Source organism: Arachis stenosperma, chromosome 9 (genome assembly GCF_014773155.1).
Source record: "Arachis stenosperma cultivar V10309 chromosome 9, arast.V10309.gnm1.PFL2, whole genome shotgun sequence".
Classification (NCBI taxonomy): domain Eukaryota; kingdom Viridiplantae; phylum Streptophyta; class Magnoliopsida; order Fabales; family Fabaceae; genus Arachis; species Arachis stenosperma.
In genome coordinates this window covers 39,269,672-39,280,201 of record NC_080385.1, presented here as the reverse complement: position 1 = coordinate 39,280,201, position 10,530 = coordinate 39,269,672, and positions in this window count along the sequence as shown.

Here is a 10,530-nt window from a genome sequence, read left to right as displayed (position 1 = left end):
TTCATCCGGGTGGCAAGCAGTCTGAATTCTCACTGAAGCAGCCAAACAACTTCCTAGACCCATTCAGTTGAGCTCTACACCAACCTTTGCGTTTAAACTTAAAGCTTTCAACCATAATGAACCTTGCAGGACAATTCTTACCACTGACCATCTTTCTCTTACTCTTTATGCCACAAAGAGCTCTAAGTTGACCATCTGTCTCCAGTAGCCCATATTCAAGTGGAATTAGAAAGCTAAGGGAGATGAATTTTACCCACTTGAATGTTGTGAAGGATGATGGCAACTTAGGGGGAGGTGTTTTTAATGAACATGCAAGCTCCACTTCCTTGTGCTCTTCTTCGACATCTTCCACCTCTTTGAAATCTTCTTCAATATCAACCTCTTCCTCTTGGTGGATTTCTTCCGATTCAATTTCTTCTTCATTTTGCACTAAGGGCATGGGAGGTTGTGCTTCTTCTTCTTTAATTTCCATATCTTGATCAACCTCTTCCAAGTCTTCAACTATGATATGCCTTGGAGGTTGTACACCCTCATCAGCATCAATTTCAATCGCCTTGGAAGGAAGCTCTATGTCTTGACATTCCCATGGAGGTTCAGCATATGCTAAATCTTCAACCACTTCTTCTTCTTCAATAATTCCAGCTTCCTCCACTTGTTCCAGTACAAATTCATGCTCTTTACTGTCCACCGGAGTTTCTAATGTCTCCTTCATGCTACGTTCTTTATTAGATTGTCCACATGAAGCCATGGGGGTTCCTTGAGTGTCCGAACGTTGGGAAGCCAATTGATTTATTGTTTGATTCCATTGATGAAGGGTTGCCTGAAATCAATCCACTGTTTCCTTGAGACGATCCGTTGATTCTTGTTCCGCTTGGGTATCATAAGTAGGACCATAAGGCTCTTGGATTGATGGATATGGATATGGTGCATGTGGAGGTGGTGGTTCTTGGGAGTAATTGGGTTGGAATTGGGGTGGTTCTATATATGGTTCGTATTGCTCATAAGGTGGTTGGTGTGGTGGATACAGGTTAGGGTCATATGGAGGTGAATGGTGGAAAGGGGCTTGTGAGTATGGTGGTCCAAAGCTATGTTGAGGAGAGGGTTCATAGGCATATGGTGGTGGTTGTTGATAGTCAAATGAGTGCTCACCATAGCCATTGCCTTGATATGCATCACAGAATGGTTGTTGATAGTCCATTGGAGGTAGTTGTTGCCATGAGGGTTGATCAATTCCTTGTGACTCCTCCCATCTTTGATTGTTCCAAACTTGATGCCTGTTCTCATTGTAATTTCCTCTTCCTGCAACATAATTGTAACCAGACTCATAGCCAAAGGGGTGAGAGTCCATAGTAGTAAGATAAAATAAAAACAAAAACTAACAAAAAGAAAATATTTTGAAAAAGATATAATTTTTGAAAAAAGATAAGATAAGATAAAATTTTTTTAAAATCTGATTTTTTTTTTGAAAAATATTTACAATAACCAATAATAAGGCACACGTTTGCAATTCCCTAGCAACGGCGCCATTTTGAAGAGAGAACTTTTGTGTGGTCTAGAATTCAGAATAAATTCCCGTTGCAAGTATAGTTTCTAAACCAACAAAAGTCCTTTCTTACAAACGTTTGGTTGTCACAAGTAACAAACCCCTTTAAAATTGATAACCGAGTATTTAAACCTCGGGTCGTCTTCTCAAGGAACTGAAGGGAAGTATGTTCTTATTATTGGTTATGGAGATTGTAAATTTGGGGTTTCAAGAATGAGGAACAAGTAATTTAATGACGAGTAAATTAAATGGCAATTAAATAAATAAATAACTGTAAAATAGACTTTTGGCAAGGTATGAGAAATTAGAAGTCCAGTCTTAGTTATCCTTATCAATGATGATGAAAATTGAATCTTAATTCCACTTTGTTAACGCTTACTAAGGCAAAGGAAGGTCAAGGGATTAATTAGTCTGATCTTCGGATCCTATTTATTTCCGGAGAAAAGATTGGGATTATTGAAGAACAATTCAATTAGCAAAGATAACAATTATCAAGCATGTTTGAGTTTGATAACTCCTGAGTTACTGATTTCTTAACCAAGACCAAAAAGGGGAAAAGTAAATCTACTGGAATAAAAATGCCTTCAGATGGGAAGCAACAGTAACATAAATAAAAGAAAGCAACAATAAACTGAAATACCTCAAATAACATTAATTTGAAAGAGTAATCTGTAACATAGAAGAATTCATAAACTAAATTGAGAAAGCAAGTAATGAAAAAGGAATATTGAACCTAATAAAAAGATAATCCTTAAAGCAAATAAAATCCTAAATCTAAATCCTAATCCTAAAGAGAGAGGAGAGAACCTCTCTCCAACTAAACCTAAATCATGGAGAGTGACTAAAATTGGAGACTCCCCTTAAATGGATGCATTCCCCCACTTCATAACCTCTGGTCTATACCTTCTGGACTTGGATTTGGGCCAAAAAGGGCTTCAAAAATCGTTGGGAGCATTTTCTGTAATTTCTGGTGTGTGACCTCTGTCACGCGTCCGCGTGGGTCACGCGGTCGCATCATTTGGAGTTTTCCTTGTCACGCGGTCGCGTCGGTCATGCGTCCGCGTCATATGCGATTCGCTCAAGGCGCGCGGTTGCGTCAGTCACGTGTTCGCGTCGCGCTCTCTTCGCACTGGCATGCGGTCGCGTTGCCCATGCGATCGCGTGGATGCTAGTTTCTTCAGAAACTCCGTTTTGTACTTTCCTTCCATTTTTGTATGTTTCCTTTCCATTCTTTAAGTCATTCCTGCCTTAGAAGATCTGAAACTACTCAACACACAAATCACGGCATCGAATGATAATAAAGGGTAATTAAAATAATTAATTTTAAAGCATAGGAAACATGTTTTTCACATACATCACATAATAAGGAAGGAAAAGTAAAACCATGCAATTAATATGAATAAGTGGGTGAAGGATTGAATAAATCACTCAAATTAAGCACAAAATATATCATAAAATATGGGTTTATCAATCACCACCGCCAAAGCTTCTATCACCATTGTCATTGCATGAGGGAGGGAGAACAGCGGAACATGAATAGATAGAAGAAGAACTCGCAGGAGGAGGAGAAGACGACATCACTGTGATTCTGGTCACTGGGTATGGCATTGTTGTTGTCGAAACCACCGCCGGAGTTACTGCTATCCTGTTCCGTCGTTCCTCCTTAACTACAGCAAGTATACTTGTTCCGAAACCCTCGCCCTTAGTGTTTTATTATTAGTTTACTAAAGATTTTAAGGTGTTGATATCGTAGGGCTGAGTTACCAAAATTGCATGTTGTGTTTATTGAAATTGCTAGTACTACCACTATTATTGTCGTGTTTTTGGGTTTCGATCGAGGTAGGGGTTGTTTGTTTTACAAATTTGGAATGTTTCAAAAGTTTAGAAAATACGTCCATTTGAGTTGATGAGCGTTTTATGGTTTGATTATCTCTATTAAAGTTTGAGTAATTAAGCTTCGATAAATTATGATTGTTTTTCATAAATGATTGAAATCCATAATAGATTTAAAAAGGGATTAAATACTTTAATAATAAAATTAATTAGTAATAATGCTTGAAGCCTCTTGGTGGGTGGATTAGGACAACAAACCATTTGTCCAAGTCCTAATGTGTAAAAATTTAATAACTTAAAGACAATTAAAAATAACAAGCCAGGAATATTTATGTTGAGAAATTGTTGGGTATTAGAAAGGTTGAGAAGGGTTTAAGAGATGTTTGGTTTGGATGGAACCCATAAAGGGTGAAAATTCTGAGTTTTAGGGGAGGTTCTACCGAAATTTTCATAGGAGTTTGGGTAAAATTGAATAATAAGAATAACGGAACTTGAGAATCTTAAAAGTTTGGTTTGTTAGCCCCTAAAGTGACTAATTAAAGAAAGATATAATGAGATTGAATGAGAAAAATATTGAGGTTGATTATCAATGATCTGTTTAAGTTAGCTTAAGGTTGATTATAAATGATTATGTGTATGAGTTAGTTTATTTGCAACCTTGACGTTAGGTATAGGGTATTTTGTTAGGTACCTCATACCCGCAAGCTGTATATAATGGCCTAAGCCTAACCCGGTGAATATTAAAGTATGCAGAGTAGAAAATGGAGTTGAGTTTGATGGTTATGATGAAGATTATGTTGTTATGAGATCATCAATGAAAAATGAGAATTGATTTGAGGCTTACGACAAAAGTGGGATTCAAATGAGGCTTATGATGAAAATAATTATTGAGATATATGCTAGCGATTATGATTAATGATGAATTTGATGATGATAATAGTTTTTGTTGATGATGATTATTGATTGGCAAGGACGAAGGGTTTGTCCTGCTTGCGTGATTATTATTGAGATATAATTACTTATTGGCAAGGACGTGGGTTTTGTCCCACTTCTGCGACTGATGAGACACCTGCATTTGGCAAGGATGTTGGTTTTATCCCACTTGTGCAGCGTTGCGGTGAGTCACCTGCACCTGAAAATGATGGTGGTTGTCCTACCTATTTAGTGCTGCGTTGTAAATATGGGAATGTTGATTTTATCCTGCCCACATTCTTTTTTTTCGTAAGTGTGGTCGAGCACGCAATCCACGGATTAGTTAGCCTCCAGTGAGAAGGTGACAGGGCACTTTCCCTCCTAAGACCGGCTTGTGATAAGTTTGGGATGTTCCTCTTGGGAATGCATAACGAAGAGAGTATATCTGGGTTAACTACCAGATGTGTCGGGTCTGGCAGTATAACCGACACGTGAACTCACGGCCAGTAAGACATGCATGCATCATATGCATTTGTTTGAATTATTTGAGTGTGCATTTTATTATTGTGTGTGCGTATACAATTTATATGATTATGTGCTATTTGTTATATACTCTATATGTGTTTGCTTTTGTGTGATCGAATTATTTGATTTGATTGTGTTTGTTGATGCATGGAGGTGATGGAGCTTGAAGCGGATTGACTTTAGGATTTGTCCTTAGACTCTAATTTATTATTGAACATATAAGAAAGAGAGATGGTAGTTTGTTGGGTAGAAAACCTTTAGGCGAGTCTTTGAACTCTAAAGGAATGATTTAAAGATTTACGTTGATTTTTTTAGAAACATATATGCCTAAGAGACTTTTGGATATAAAAATGTATATAGCTAAGTGAAAATTATTTCAAAACAAATAAGTAAAGAACACAAGCTTTTATAAAGATAAACTTTCCTGAGATGTACGTTGACCGAATGCATTTATTTCTATTAATTTTGTGGCATTCCATTCTCCTACGGAAGACCTTCGAGTTAGGTTCTCACCTCCCTAAAGCCCTATATTTTTCAGGAAAAAGACAAGGAAGCCTACGAAGAATTTACTAAGCATTTAGATGTGCATTGGTTTATTTGTAAACCAAATTTGTTTTATTATCTTAGATATTTTTCCTCGCCTATGATTTGTAATTATATAATATATGTTTGTATATTACTTATATAAATTATTCTTATAAATGAAAAAGCATTGTGATGATTCGTATGTATGTATATACATATAATAGAAAAATATTACCAGTTTTTCAAAGAAAAGTCAATAAGAATTTTAGGTAAAAGCTTCTACTTATTATAGTTATTGGGGTAAATGACATTATTCATAAACCAAACACATGCAAATTTAACATGAATCTCTCAAATCAAAAAATGTTACATGGATGTCTCCATGCATGTTCCTGTATAAATCGAATTTATTAAATTCAAATTAGACTTGATAGTACTAAATTGAATGTATTTGATTCGAATTAGTAGGTTTTAGGGTAAAACAAAGTTAGTATATTCGATTTATCTATGAATGAAACCCATGATATTATGCATCCATAGTAAATCGATACTGCTTGATTCGATTTAGCCCATTGTATTGTGGCACATGGTAAATCGAATTGAGTAAGCTCAAGTTACACTCATAATAATTCGTGTTACAATATAAATCGAAGTATATAGATTTGATTACCAAACATATCACTATATAAGGAATTCAAATTCACTTGTTTCGAATTAGCTTTCACATACCAAATTCACCTCAACCAAAAATTCTAGAGTAACTAAGGAAATCTATACTTGGAGATTGAAACTACGAAGATAAAAGATGATCCAAATCGGCTCTATCGGTTGGATGAAGAGGTTAGTGAATGCAAACACCCTTTTGGTTTATTTTTGTCAAGAAATAAAGAATTGTTAGTGATATTAAGTGCTTAGACCTTGATTATTATAATTTTAAACTTTAAATAGTAGTTAGAGTATTGATTTAGGGGTAGCAGTTCATGAGAACATTAAAAGCATAAATGCATGTTAGATGAGGAATAACTAAGTGTGTTGATAAGCAATGATAACATATTTGGTTAGAATTTGTAAGTTTTTATAGTTAGACACTTAACGAGGTTAGCAATTTTGGTTGAGTTTAATTAATTTAATTTAGGTTTCAAGTGTTGGATTAGCTAGGCAATAGAATTATTAAATGTTAGATTAACTAGTAAGGACTCGATGTTATTTAATTTATTTAAAAATTGAATTATTAAATGTTAGATTAATAAGGCACTACAAGTTTAGTTATATACCGTATGGTTTAGGTTTCCGTCCTAAATCCTAAACCCTAAATTTTAAACCTTAAACCAGGAGGTACGCAAGAGCGTACATTATGATGCTATTATCAATGCAGCTCTTTGGTGACAAGTTCTGGTGTGCGAATTTGTGACTCGCACAACTGAACCAGCAAGTGCACCGGGTCGTCCAAGTAATACCTCAGGTGAGTGAGGGTCGAATCCCACAAGGATTGCCAGATTGAGCAAGCTGTGGTTATCCTGCAGATCTTAGTCAGGCGAATAGCAAGGGAGTTGTTGTTTGTTGTAGGCGCATAAACAAGCAATAACAAAAGCAATAAAGAATTGATGTAGAGACAGTAATGAGAAATCAGTTAAGGCCTCGGAGATGCTTATTCTTCTGGATTAACACATCATACTAATTGCTCCAACGATAAGTGATTCCTTGAATGGCAAGGCTGTAAGTGATTAAGTCATGGGTCGTGGTCATTAATCTCCTCTGATCCAAACCAAACGCCTGCTTAGGCTAGATCAATCTGGGAGAGGGTGAAGCTCATGTAATTCAATCTCTGGTGATCCTACTCAAAACACCACAGACAAGGTCAGATCTTCCGGATCGGAGAATGACGCTCTATGATTCTAGCCCTTAAAGCCACAGGAACTTTAATTACCCCTGACTAACAAGATTTCATGTTACATATCCCAATTAGCCCAGGTAACTTGTTGGAACCCATGATGTACTCTCAAGCTATCACTCAACACTATTCGGGTCAGGACTCGTAAAGAGCTCCGTAGAATAGGGGGTCTTACTTTCGTTCCACCCCAAATTCATAAAGATGAAGAGCGACAATACATCATAGAATAGAATCAACATAGATTGAAGTAGAAAAGTAATTGTATTAATCCATAGGAATTAGCAGAGCTCCTAACCTTAACCTAGGAGGTTTAGTTGCTCATACTATACAGAAAATAATGTGTAAGGTTCGAATGTAGTGGAGAAGATCCTAAACAATGGTGATCTTCCCTTATATATACACTAATCTAATAATTACAAATTATAAAAATGAAATAAACTAAGTAGAAAGGTGCAAAAATCCACTTCTGAGCCCACTTGGGAAGTGTTTGGGCTGAGCTTGGTGTCCAACTTGAAGAAGTGGGCGTTGAACACCCACTAGGGGGTAGATATGCTGCTTCCTTGTTCCCTTGGTGGCGCTGAACGCCAGGTTTCGGCGTTCAACGCTGACCTTGGTCCTCTTGGGGCGTTGAACGCTAGAAAAGGGGTAGTTTGGGCATTCAACTCTCATTTTAGGCTATCCAGTCCAAAGAAAAGTATAAACCATTATATATTGTCGGAATGCTTTAGAAATTAGCTTTCCAATTCTGTTAAGAACGCAGAATTTGGACCCCTATAGCTCCATAAATGCTCGTTTGAATGCACGGAGGTCAGAATCTGACAGCATCTGCTATGCTTTCCTTGCCTCTGAATCAGACTTTGCCAAAACTTGCCAAATTTACCCAAAATTAACATAAAATCATAGGAAAAACACAAAAGCTCAAAGTAGCATCCAAAAAGTGAATTTTGCATTAAAACCTACTAAAACATAATAAAACTTAATAAAATATGTTAAAAATACTAGGAAAATAACATCAAAAAGCATATAAAATATCCACTCATCAGAACACCAAACTTAAATTGTTGTTTATCCTCAAACAACCAAAAACAAGTAGGACTAAAAAGAAGAGAAAGATATAATAAGTCTTAAAGTTTTCAATGAAGCTCCGTTCCAAGTATTGATTGGGGCTAATAGCTCTTTACTTCTGAACAGCCTTAGCATCTCACTTTCCCTTGAAGCTCAGAAATATTGGCATCCCTTGGAACTAGAATCCAGATGATATTATTGATTCTCTTAGTTTAGCTCTTCTTGATTCTTGAACATAGCTTCTTTTGGTGCTTTGCACCTTCTTGAGCCTAGCCGTGACTCTAAGCGTTTTTTTTTCCGTATTACCATCGGATACATAAACGCCATGGGCACTTAATTGGGGGAACCATTTGGATTCAAATTCAACTTTGATTAAATTCCCAGACAGTGGTGCCCTGAGTTCTTAGGCGTAATCTTTAGCTTTGGGATCACGACTTTAATTGCTTAGTCTCAAGCCTTTTTTACTTGACACCTTCACACCATAAGCATATAGTTAGGGATAGCAACTCATTTGAACTTTTTACGCCAATTTCTGACCTTTCTAACCATTGATGCTCAAAGCCTTTGATCCTTGCTCTTTTCTTTTTCTTTTGAGCTTTTTCTTTTTTCTTTTTATTTTTTTAGCTACTTTTTCTTGCTTCGAGAATTAATATTTTTTATTTTTCAGATAATCAGTAATACTTTTCTAAATTCGTTATTCTTTAAGAGCCAACATTCTCAATTCCAATATCAATCATGCATTGTTAATTCATACATTCAGAAATTAAATGCAAGGCCACCACATCAACATACTTGGAATAACTCATGATATAATTAAAACTTATGTATCTCATTATTTTTTTTCAAATAATTTTTCTTTTAAGCATCGTGAGGGATACATAGGATATATTATAACCAAAATAAAAGAAAATAAGACTAGAAAAGGGAAAACGACTAGATGTGATCATGAACTTAGAAAAGAGAACAGACAATAAATGAAAGTACAGTGAAAACAGAAATAAAACAGATAGAGTTGTAATGGGACTCAACAACCTCAGTGATGGCGGCTGCTGCTTCCCTTGGAGAATCCAATGGAGCGTTTGAGTTCCTCTATGTCTCGCCCCTATCTCAGTTGTTCCTCCATCAATCTTCTCTGATCTTCTCTCATCTCATGGAGGATAGTGGCGTGCTAAGTGTGCTCTACCCTCAGTTACTCCATGTTTGAGATCAGCTCCCTTATTGAGGTATTCAATTGATCCCAATAGTCATGGGAGGAAAAATACATCCCTTGAGGAATCTCAGGAATCTCTAGTGGAGGCGGCTGCACAGGCTCTTGCTGTAGTTCATGTGTAGGATCTCTTACATGCTCTATCTTCCTCTTTGTGATGGGCTTGTCCATCTCAATGAGGGCATCTTCAGCTATGCCAATTCCAGCTGAATTGCATAAGCGACATATGAGGTGTGGGAATGCTAACCTCGCTTGAGTAGAGGTCTTTTTAGCCACCTTGCATAACTCTTGAGGTACACCTCATGTATTTCCACCTTATTCCCAAGCATAATGCAATGAATCAATATTGCTCGGTCAATAGTAACCTCAAATCAGTTACTTGTGAGGATGATGGAGCGTTGGATGAACTCCAACCATCCTCTAGCTATAGGCTTGAGGTCAAGCCTACCCAGTTGGTAGGGCTTGCCTTGTGTGTCTCTTTTCCACTGTGCTCTTTGCACACAAATGTATGCAAGGACTTGATCCAAACTTTGGTCGGAATTGACCCTTCTTGTGTAAAAGTGTAGATTTCCTAATTGTAGTGCCACTCTCACACTTTCCGGGTTGAAATCCAAGAGTTGCTCTCGGACCATGGTGCGCCAATTTTTAGGGCTTGGGTTCACACTTGTATCATGATTTTTTGGTGACCCAAGCATTGGCAAAGAATTCTTGCACCATTAGCGTTCCGACCTCTGAGATAGGATTGGTCAGTATTTTCCAATTCCTTCTTCAGATTTCTTGTTGGATTTTCGGGTACTCCCCATTCTTGAGCTGGAAGGGGACCTCGAGAATCACCTTTTTGTGTCTTACCACATCATAGAAGTGATTGTGATGCACCTTGGTGAGGAATCTCCATGATTCCCATGGTTCGGAAGTAGAAGTAGGAGCCTTTCCTTTTCTCTTCCTTGAAGATTTGCCAACCTTTGGTGCCAAACTTATGAATAGTAGAAGTAAAAAAGCAAAGCTTTTGCAACACCAAACTTAAGAATT